This window comes from Neovison vison, chromosome 4, assembly GCF_020171115.1.
Source record: "Neovison vison isolate M4711 chromosome 4, ASM_NN_V1, whole genome shotgun sequence".
In the NCBI taxonomy this organism is placed as follows: Eukaryota; Metazoa; Chordata; class Mammalia; order Carnivora; family Mustelidae; genus Neogale; species Neogale vison.
In genome coordinates, this window is record NC_058094.1 from 132864793 (window position 1) to 132875362 (window position 10570).

Here is a 10570-nt window from a genome sequence, read left to right on the forward strand (position 1 = left end):
CAGCGTCAGAGGATTCCAGATCAGCAACCCCATGCAACCATTTTCCAATATCTATGCCCATTTATATTTAACAAATGTTTATTGAAAAGCACTGTTCTAGGTGCTTTGACTATGATCAATAAAAAAACAAGCAAAAAACCATGCTCTGTGTCTGCGGCTAGTCAGTCTGCTGCAAGTCCTTGCTGCCATCCCGGTTTTCAGGAAGAACTAAAGATGGTTGAATTTCTAGATGACCAGGACACTCAACTGTGTGACAATTGCAAAAAATGAAATTCCAGTGTTCAATTTTATCATCCTTGAGACCCACTGTCAAAGGAACATTGGTATGTGTCCTATATGCAAGGAACCATTTCCCAAATCTGACATGGAGAGTCACATGGCTACAGAACCTTGTCAGGTGACCTGAAAATGTCAAATAAGTTGGAGGAGAGACAGATAAAGAAGGGTAAGGAGACTGAGGGTCCTCTATGGCTTACCCTTTGCCAGCAGTGTGATTTCGAACTTTCTGTTCTCAAACTGAAGGACGATGGAGATTACTGTGGTGCCCGGCTGAAGTTTTGGGGCAGTTGTGGGTGAAATGTCCTGGTAAAAGATCTGAAGATTCATCCTGATGCTTTTAAAAGAGACGGGGAGGAAAAGAGAGATGAGATTTCCATGTCGCCTAAAGCAACTGATGAGTCCGGGGGTCAAGATGGCATCTACTTTGCATCCCAGCTTCTCAGGCAAATTGAGTCTCTAGACCCACCTATGAGGCTTCCCCAAAGACCTCTGGGAGCCTTTGAATCGGACACTTTCCATAGTAGAACTACCAACCAAAGGAACATGACAGCCCAGATTCCAGCTCAGAATAATCTACTGAAAGAACGAGAAAGGCAGGGAAGGAATAGAACCTGACAGCCCCCAAAAGAAGATATTGCAAACTTGGACTTCAGGTTGGCCCTAAGTCTGGAAAATGAAGGACAGACCTGCAATGTGGAAAAGCAGGACTTCTGGAGGGCTGCCTGTGGTACAGACAAGTCCCTTGAAGCATCCAAAGCTCTGAATGACATGAAAGGTGCAGCTGACTAGGCCATGTTGCCTTGTGAATTTTGGGAGGAGCTCTGCACAGAGGAACTGCTGGTTGACCATCAGACAATCTGTAGTCTTTCCTGTGCCTTACCTATACTCAATATGGGCAGTACTTCCCCCAAAAGGGGTGGAGGACCCTGATGTCATCTTCCTTTTGGAAGTTCAACTCTTTGATGGGCCTGAGAAATGCACCTGCTGTGGAGGATAGTACCATCATCCCATGTGAATTCTGTGGGGTACAGAAGGAGGAGGAGGTGCTTCTATTCCATCACCAGGACCAGTGTGACCAAGGTCCAGCCACAGCAAACAACCATGTGACAGAGGGGACTCCTAGACAGGATTTCCAGCCTCCAGAGACCCCACCAGAGTTGCTCAAGGAGCATGTCAGACACCAAGGAGACTTGTTTTCTGGTTACATGGATGATATTAAGCAGGAAAAGGCTAAAGGGTCCACCTACCTTCTTCCCCCAAGCAGATCTATTATTGATATGACAGCTACTTGAAACCAAATGTCCACATCCACATCAGGCCCCAGATCTGGGTGCCAACCTAGCCCTCCTCGCATACTGAAGCTCAACAACTTAGACAGCCAGAATGGCCGAGTACATCATCAAAATAGCCATGACTTGGCCATGGCCACCAGACACATTCCAGTGATTCACCCAGTGTGAAATCTCTACCCAGAAAACCTTCTACCCACCTGCCCCCATGGGCATTCAGGGAGATACAGAGTAAGTGGTAAGAGCGGAGGTGGCAGGAACTCACGGGTCACCCCCACAGCCTCCAGCTACTGGAACAGAACTGCAAAGGCAAAACCCCCCAAGCAAGGGAGCTAGGGATGCAGAGGAGGAAGAGGAGGAGGAGTGATGTGGTCACAGAGAACCTGCAGGGTGGTTTCGTCTTCTCTGCACGGCAGCACGTGCCGTGGTTCAGGACCCAGTTCTTGGGCTCTGTGGGCAGGGGAGATTCTACAGATTTTAACTTTTTCTAAGTCATGGCCATTCTGTGTCTTTTGAGATTGTGCTGTGGGAGTCTGAGGGTTTGGGGGAGGGTTAGCAGGGAGGCTGTTGTGAAATGTTTCATCTTTAACTGCTGCCTTTGGGCTGAACAGGAATACGAGTTATGTATGGCCTTTCAGCCCCTAAGGCTCCATCTTTTGACTTAACCATTGTCACTGCTTCTTGATGCTGTGTCATCCTAAAGGAAAGAAGAGAGAGGTTTCTGCAAACCTGGTACTCACCAGTGAAGTGATTCTCTTCTCTGCAGGGGTCTCAGTTTGGAAACTTTTAGGAACACTCTCCTGTGTATCGTCCCTCCCCACTCTAGAATCTGGACCTCTGGTGCAAATTGAGGCCATCTGGTGAAGTGTTCAGGCCAGTTGCAATATATGTTAGGAAAAAAGCCTTGGAGATGAATTGAGCTAGAAGTGAGTGCACTCGAGGCTTTGTTTTAATCTGCTTCTTTGGCATTTGGCATAACTGCCTTCTGTTTCTGGTGGGGAGTGCAGTTCCTTTGTCTTTACTATCTTCTGATGGAGAAGGTCGGGGGTTCCCTGTTGCCACCAGAGTTGTGCTGGGTTCTGCCTGGATCAGGCCTGAGGCCTAAGCTCCAGGGCTTGTTCTGAAAACCATGTGACAGAATCTTCATCCCCTCTTTTTACTACCATGACAACTACTGTTTTTATTATTAACATACTTGCAATAGAAATATGGTTGGTACTTGGAGGGGGGGCAAAAACCAAACCAATCTCAACTGAATTCCATGGGATGAAATACATTGACCCTGCCTGGGTCATGGTTCCAGCTGCTGGACCAGTCCCTAGCTAAGGATGCTGCGGCTGGCCAGGCCTGGCTAATGGGCCCTTTCGAGAGATGAGCATTTGAAGGAACTTGGCAAAGGGCAGTAAAAACTAGGATATTCCCAGGGCACCATCTTGCTTCCTAACGCCTCCCCTTACCCTCAGGCACCAGGCTGTCCCTTGCTTGTGTAATGCACTCATCTCCTCCAAGAGCTTTAACTCCTGCCCCATTTGCCTGCCCTCCCTCCCTGCTGACCTGCCCCTACAAACCTCAGCCCCCACTCAAGTTGACAGATAAGACACTTATCTTCTGGAACACTGTAGTTCTCTATTCCTAGCCACCTTTCAGCAGAACTACAGTCTCATCTCTGAATTCAGGATTGCCCACTTCACCCACAGAAACTTGGAAATCTGTCTTGGACTTTCATCAACCACCACCTGCCTCTCTCATTCCTAACAGCCTTGTTCTTGGTTATTCCTCAATCCTATTATCTTGGGTCCTTATCTCAAGAATATTCTTGGGTTCAGTTGTTAGTCGTACCCAGACTAAACCAAGCACTACTACTCTGCCCAAGAGTATTGTGCAGCAAGGTCACCCACAGTTCTCTGTGTTCTCCACAGAGCTTCCTGGGTACCATGGAAACATTCTGGAGCAGCCCTTGACTTCTTCTCTGGGAATACTCCTCTCTTCTTCCCTTCTTGTTTTTTATTTTTCCTCCTATATCCTATTTAGCCCAGCCATTGGTCTTGCTCCTTCTTTCCCCAGGTATTCCGAAAGCAGTTCCCCCAATGACTTCCTTTTACCTACCTTCTTCCTTGATCAACACTTTGGAGGCTCCACCCCTGGCTAGTTCCTGAGGCCTGGTGTCCCCCAGTTCTCAATGAGAACTTCCCTGGAATGGGTCTGAATGTGATGCCCCTCTCCTCTTGGTGAATTGCATGCAAGTGTGTTATCCTGTCACGTTTGTATTCTCAGTGCTTGCTGTAGTATCCCACACACAAGCACCATAGAAATTATTGAGCTGAAGGAAGTTGAATCACATCCAGTGTGAATTGCACTAAATTATAGTGTATTCTTTTGTGCCAGAATGGGAGTGGAAGGGGGAAGATGAATAAAAAGCGGACCAGGGGACAGCCTCTTACAAGATCATAGAGAAAATACCGCCTGCAGTGTCTGTGAGAGCTCACCAAAAATAAACAATATGCTGTAAGTCCTAGAGTTTTAGAACTAAAGTAGTTTGAGAGGATCTGGGAGCTGCTAAGATGGGTCAGGTGCAAGTCTGCCTTTAGGAAGCAGAGACTCTGAAAGAAGAGAGAATGCACAATGGTTCTAACTGGGAAACAGTAAAATAACAGTACTAAGGAAAAAGAATAGCTTCTCAGCAGCCTACACCCACCCACTGAAAATGATTCATAAGCACTTGCGCAAAAAAAAAGAGAGAGAAGCCACCGTGAGAAAGAACTCACAATTCATTGGTGTCCATTGATGAAGTCCTCAGTGGGCTTTCAGCCCATCCCCCTTACTCCACTGCCCACTGCCTTTTTATCTAAATATTTTTTCATTGATCTCCAATCCCTGAGTCAGCTGAAACCCATGGAATTCCCAAGCTAGATATATGATTTGATTTTAGATGCTCTCAGTAAGCGCCTACCACGAAGGAGAGCTGGACAGAGGCTGTGGGGAATGCTGTGGTGAACCGGCCAGGCCCCTGCCCCTCCTGGCTTCCAGCTGAGACAGGGACGGGGCCCCACCCCCTACAAATGAGGGCAGTCACAGCTCCCTCTGCAGAACCTTAGAAACAGACCCTCCTCTGCCTTCGTCATACCTTAAAGAGAATCATTTCAGATTCATGGGGTTCAGGGCAGGGTTAAATTTCTTCTTTCCAGCCATCTTCCCACTCCAAGTGTAGATCACCCTGGAAAGATGGCAAGAAACATATTCCTCTGATCAGGGTACTGTCTAACTACTGTCCTAGAGGAAATGGTATTTTCCAGCAGGTGAGCAATAAATGAAGCATGCCTGACAGAAGGTCAGGAAACATGCTGAGCATAAGGTGCCTCCAGGCAAGCTGGAGTGGGCTGTGGCATAGGGACAGCTGTGGCACGGGGATGGACTAAGAGTCCAATGCAGGAGAAGGACACAGAGTGGCACCAGAGCAATGAGCAACACGCTCAGGGATAATGTTCCCTCTCTAGGGCCACTCCTACCACATCTACCAAAAAGGATCCAGGGGATGTTGGTTAGCTCTGGAAGAAACATCAAGACTGTCTTGTCAATTTCCCTGCCTCACAAACTGAAAAAGGAGTGGCTTCTTGTAGAAACCTCAGTTGATAACCTGATAACCCTCTGCTGATAGCAGAACTTGACTAAAATCCAAGTTCATGCACTTCCCATCCATGTTTCTTCCACAATACCAAGCAACGATGTCCTAGGACACAAGTCTGCTTTGCTTCTCTGGGCATCTGTGCAGCCGTGGTAGACTTGCCCCTCCAAAGGCTTCAGAAAAGTGACAGGGAATCACCCAAGAATAAGCTTGCTTTGATAAATAACTCTTAGAAATGAGAAGAAGGGCTTGGGGATAGGGATCATAGTGTGACTTTTAAGCAAGGCAGTAAAGTTATTATTGGAATCATGACATGTTTATTAATTGGGGAGACAATGATGATGATGGTGGTGATTCTATGTAGCCAACAAGTTAGAAAATGTTAGAAAGTACAACAACCACAAATTGGCCCTTTCCACCATAGACAACGGGCTGTTGGTTACATTAAACACCTTTTGAAATTAATATGTCCCCAACAAACTTGGGGCCTCCTGTTTTCCAGATGGTCCCAGTGAGTCTTTGACCCTGTGTATCAAGAAGCACGTCTCAAATGCTACTCAGCTTGTCGGAGTTGCACAGAGAAAATAATCCTGAGCCCCCAGAGCATTAAAAGCAACATTGCATGAAAGGTCTCCTTATTTATTTCCTCATTTTTTTAATAAGCTTCTAGCAGAAACTCATGTGTGTCAGTCAGGGTTCCCCAGAGAAAGAAATAACAGGACAGACACACACGAACACACAGGAAGAGATGAGAGTTTTATTATAGGACTTGGCTCACATGGTTTGGAAACTGGGCACTCCCACCGTCGGCCACCTGCAAACTGGAGAATCGGGGAAGCCGTTGGTATCATTTACATCAAGTCCAAAGGCCCAAGAACCAGTAGCTCCAGTGCCCGAGGGCAGGAGAAGGTGGATATCCCAGCTCAGGAAGAGAGAGGGTGTGCCCTTGTCCTTCACCCCTCCTTCCATTTGGGCATCCGTGAGATCAGCTGATGTGGCCCACCTGGGTGAGGGAAGATCTCTTGACTCAGTCTTCTGAATCAAATGATAATCTCCTCTAGATACACTTTCACAGACACATCCCGAAATGCTTTACTAGCTCTAGGGCATCTCTCAGGACTGTGGAGTTCACACATGAAGTTAACCATCACGCCACATAAGAAAATAGCAATTATTAGGTAAAACCTCAGAACCTGGGAAAATGCCATAGGAAGATGAGGGCAGAGGTAAATGATGGATTGCAGAAATAATGACCACTTAGGCCTGCACAGTTGGTGTAGATGAGCCACCAAATGGGCTTTGAGGTTCCTAGTGGCCAAAGGGAAGAGAGAGAAGGCTCTTGGAATGAATTGGGTACTTTATATAAGGATGATTGTTCTCATTTGTTCAGCAACTCTATGGAAGAAGAATTATTTCTTTACTGTAGATAAGGGAATCGAGGGTCAGAGAAAGTCTAATGTGTACTTGGATTCCAGCCCAGGCCAACCCAACCCCAGAGCCAACCATTGCATCACATGGGGACAGGAAACCTCTGCCTGCTCATTCTGTTAGGGTCACACTTGTCCATAATGCCTTTCTCCTTACAGTGCTCAGAGCTTCGTCTAGACCATGCAGGTGCTGCACCTGCCCACAGCTCTGCCATACCTCAGCACTGTGTTCTAGGACAGGGTGCAGTGTGGACGAGCCCCAAGGGTGACACAACTGGAAACAAGGGGGTGTGAGCAAGCACAGGCTTTGGAGTCCTCCAGCCTTGGGCTGGAACCATAATCTCCAGTCACCTGGGGGCCTCAGGTGCTTAATCATCCAACTCTTTTTTAAAGGATTTTATTTATTTATTTGACAGGGAGAGAGAGAGAGAAAGCATGTGCACAGGCACGGTGAGTAGGAAAGAGAGAAGCAGAATTCCCGCTGAGCAGGGAAACCAAGGTGGAACTCGATCTCAGAACCCAAGGATCATGACTTGAGCTGAAGGCAGACGCCCAAAGGACTGAGCCACCCAGGCACCCCTAATTGTCCAAACTGCATTTTTTTTAATATTTTTATTTATTTATTTGACAGAGAAAGATCACAAGAACAGCAGGCGGTGGTGGGGGGTGCAGGAAAGCAGGTCCCCCTGAGCAGAGAGCCCGATGTGGGGCTCTATCCCAGGGCTCTGAGATCATGACCTGAGCTGAAGGCAGAGGCTTAATCCACTGAGCCACCCAGGCTCTAATTGTCCAACTTGTACACAATGGTATCAGCTCTGCTCGTTGGGCTTTGCAATATCTGACCCAGCAGCATTGTTTTCAGCATAACACACCAGCTCTGTCACACACCGTTGGAAAATTGTTTCGAAAACAAACATGAACAGAGCTGCTAGAGGGAAATTATGGAATGTCTCCATAGGCTTTTCAAGCCATTCTTTCACTAAATTAAATTTTAACTTCTCAATCAATTTGTAACCCAGACACTTCTAACATTTGCTTGGAGAAGAAAGAGGGAGTCTGGCTCTCTGGAGCCAGTCTTCCTCCGTCTCGCTCTCTTGAGTGAGTGGGAGCACAAGTGGGAGGGGCAGAGGGAGAGGCAGAGAGAGCATCTCAAGCAGCCTCCATTCTGAGCATGAAGCCCGATGTGGGGCTTTGGCTCTGCCTCTTAACACCAAAGCCCTCAATTACCTCTACTCCCAGATAGCTCAGTTTCTGCCACATAAGAACAAATAAACAAACAAACAAGCCTGCGTCCTTCTTCTCTCAACAAGCAGAAGACGGGCTTCCCATAAACTGATCCCACCAGAACCCCCAAAAAGCAGACTGGCCATGCTTCTGGGGCACATGGCAATGGTAAAGAGCCCTGTCTAGTCTGGGGTTGGGCCACAAACTCTAGCTCAGGTTGGGAACAGGACTTTTCCGGAGCTCAAACTTAATCTTTACACATTTGTGGGACTTGAGCTTGTAAAATTTCTTCCACTGGGCTACGTTCAAAGAAGGTTGACTTAGAACCAGTGTTGACCTACTCACTAGTTTGTGCAACAAATACTTCTTGCTTGCCTGCTGGTGTTGGGCTCTGGGCTCACAGCTGTGAGTAAAATACGGACTTGCCCTCAGGAGTATACAGTCAAACAGTGAGAATGGGAAGTGGGTGAATACTGCAAGAGACAAAGCTAGGCTCGTGACTGCCCACCTGGTGGGAACTTGCTGGATGAACAAGGCTAGAGCCAAACACTAAAATGACGTGTCACTGTCATAACTATTACAAATAAGCTCTACAGAGGAAAAGGTACAGCCTGTTATAGGGAGAAATCCTAAGTTCAAAGCCTGGCTTCACCATGAAGAGCTGTGACTATCAGGTTATGATAAAAAATGGACTTAATGACTCTTAATAATGAAGAATGAATTAATGAATTATTAATTAATTAATTAATTAATTAAGCTGCTATAAACAGCAAGTCCTGAGGAGTGATTATCAAGTAATGTATAAGAAAACCACCTAGTTTAATCATCATGGTGATAACTTATTTAGGCAAATATCCCGAATCAAAGTTAAAATAGAATTAGGGGATGAAAGTTCAGAGGGACAGGATATTTACTTAGCCTCAACATATTTTTAACTAAAGATGTATTCATTTTTAAAAACAGTGACTGTAGAATGAGAAACAAGATCAAAGCTGACATCACCTGGTCTGGCAGAAACCGTCGTCCCACGCCTCTGACAGGATGTTGAGGAGGACACGGCATCACTCAGAAAGCAGTCCTACCCCAGCATGCCTTACCTGAAATATCAGGCAAACCCAAGCTGAGACGACCGTCTAGGAATAACTGCTCTGTGCTCCAACAATGTCAGTGACATACCATAAAAAATCACATTTCAAAACAACTGGGAAATTGGCCTGAGGGCTGTAGGTTTGATGATAGTACTGTGACACTGTTAAATGTCCTGAATTCAATAACTGAAGTATAGTTATGTTAGAAAAGGTCCTTCCTTGTGGGGCTCCTGGGTGTCTGAGTCGTTTAAGTGTCTGGCTCTTCATTTCAGCTCAGGTCTCGATCTCGGGGTTCTGGGATCCAGCCCCACTTTAGGCTCTAAGCTGGGCATAGAGCCTGCTTGCGATTCTCTCTCCCTTTCCCTGAGCCTCCTCCTCTCCCCTCTCTGCATACTCTGTCTCTCTCTATCAAAAAAAATTTTTAAAAAGAGTTTGTTTTTAGGAAACACCCTCTGAAGTCTTTAAGGATATATGATGTGACACATGGGATTTAGAATGAGATGGCTCAGAAAACAATTAGATATGGTTAGATGCATAGATTCATACATTCATACCTACACACTTACACGGATCCACGTAAAACCTACCTAAGTGTTCTTTATTCTGCTCTTGCACTTCTCTAGAAGTGAAATTATTTGACAATCTAAAACAAAAAAAAAAAAAAAAAGAGGAAGAGGAAGCTTATATGTCAAAACGTCATGGAATTGATTCTGATAAAATTCCATATTTTTGCTCTTCTCTGAATCTCAGTTTCTGTAAAAGCATAATGGAGAAGTAACAACACGCCTTTCCTGGGCTGGAAAGGAGTGGCAATGTCAGTGAGCACTGATTACTGGACCTCCCCAGAACAGTGGGCGTTCAGGGAACCCAAGCCAACTCTCACATGTTGAGTGATTATCCCCACAATACGGATACAGGCCAACTGGTGGTTACACATGTGGCTCACATCCCTTGTTACTCCCCAAGACTTGTGCTTCCAAACCTTGCAGTCGAAGTACATTATGTGCTGTTGGTTAGCACGGTTTCTGTCCTCACTCAGCGTCATTCTCAGTACAAATGTGCTTCTGTGCCTAATGCTGACTTTAAAAAATGTTCAACATGGGGGGTGGGAGGTTGGGGTACCAGGTGGTGGGTATTATAGAGGGCACGGCTTGCATGGAAAAATAATGAATACTGTTTTTCTGAAAATAAATAAATTGGAAAAAAATGTTCAACATGTGAGTAGCCTCCAAGTTAAAATAACAATAAAAAAAAACCCGACATATACTGCATTGGGCTTGATGTGTAATCGCACCTGAACTGAAGCCAGAAGCAAACTCCAGTGTGTTCACTAGAAATGGGTACCGGTATTCAGAAAATATTGTCTGCCCACGGAGGTTTAGAAAGCAAATAGAAAAGGAAGTGTATCTTCAAATGGAAAAGAGGATAAAATACCACAAATACAAACATTATTGAGAGCCAATATAGGAGGAAAGAGTAAATGGAAGTAAAACTTATCTCCGAGATGCTCTGAAAATGTTCTGAAAATAACAACCATTTACTAAGTGTCTCATGCACCTGAGATGCATTTTGTACCTTGCAAACTAACCTGCAATTACTCTAATTTTCTAGATGAGGAAATAACTCTAGAGTTACATAGTT

The 10570-nt window shown here is 45.7% G+C and overlaps 1 pseudogene; it reads left to right on the forward strand.

Annotated features, from left to right (window-relative positions):
- The first annotated feature begins 213 nt into the window (after nucleotides 1-213).
- On the forward strand, nucleotides 214-1935 carry LOC122905375 (annotated as a pseudogene).
- Nucleotides 1936-10570: the final 8635 nt, after the last annotated feature.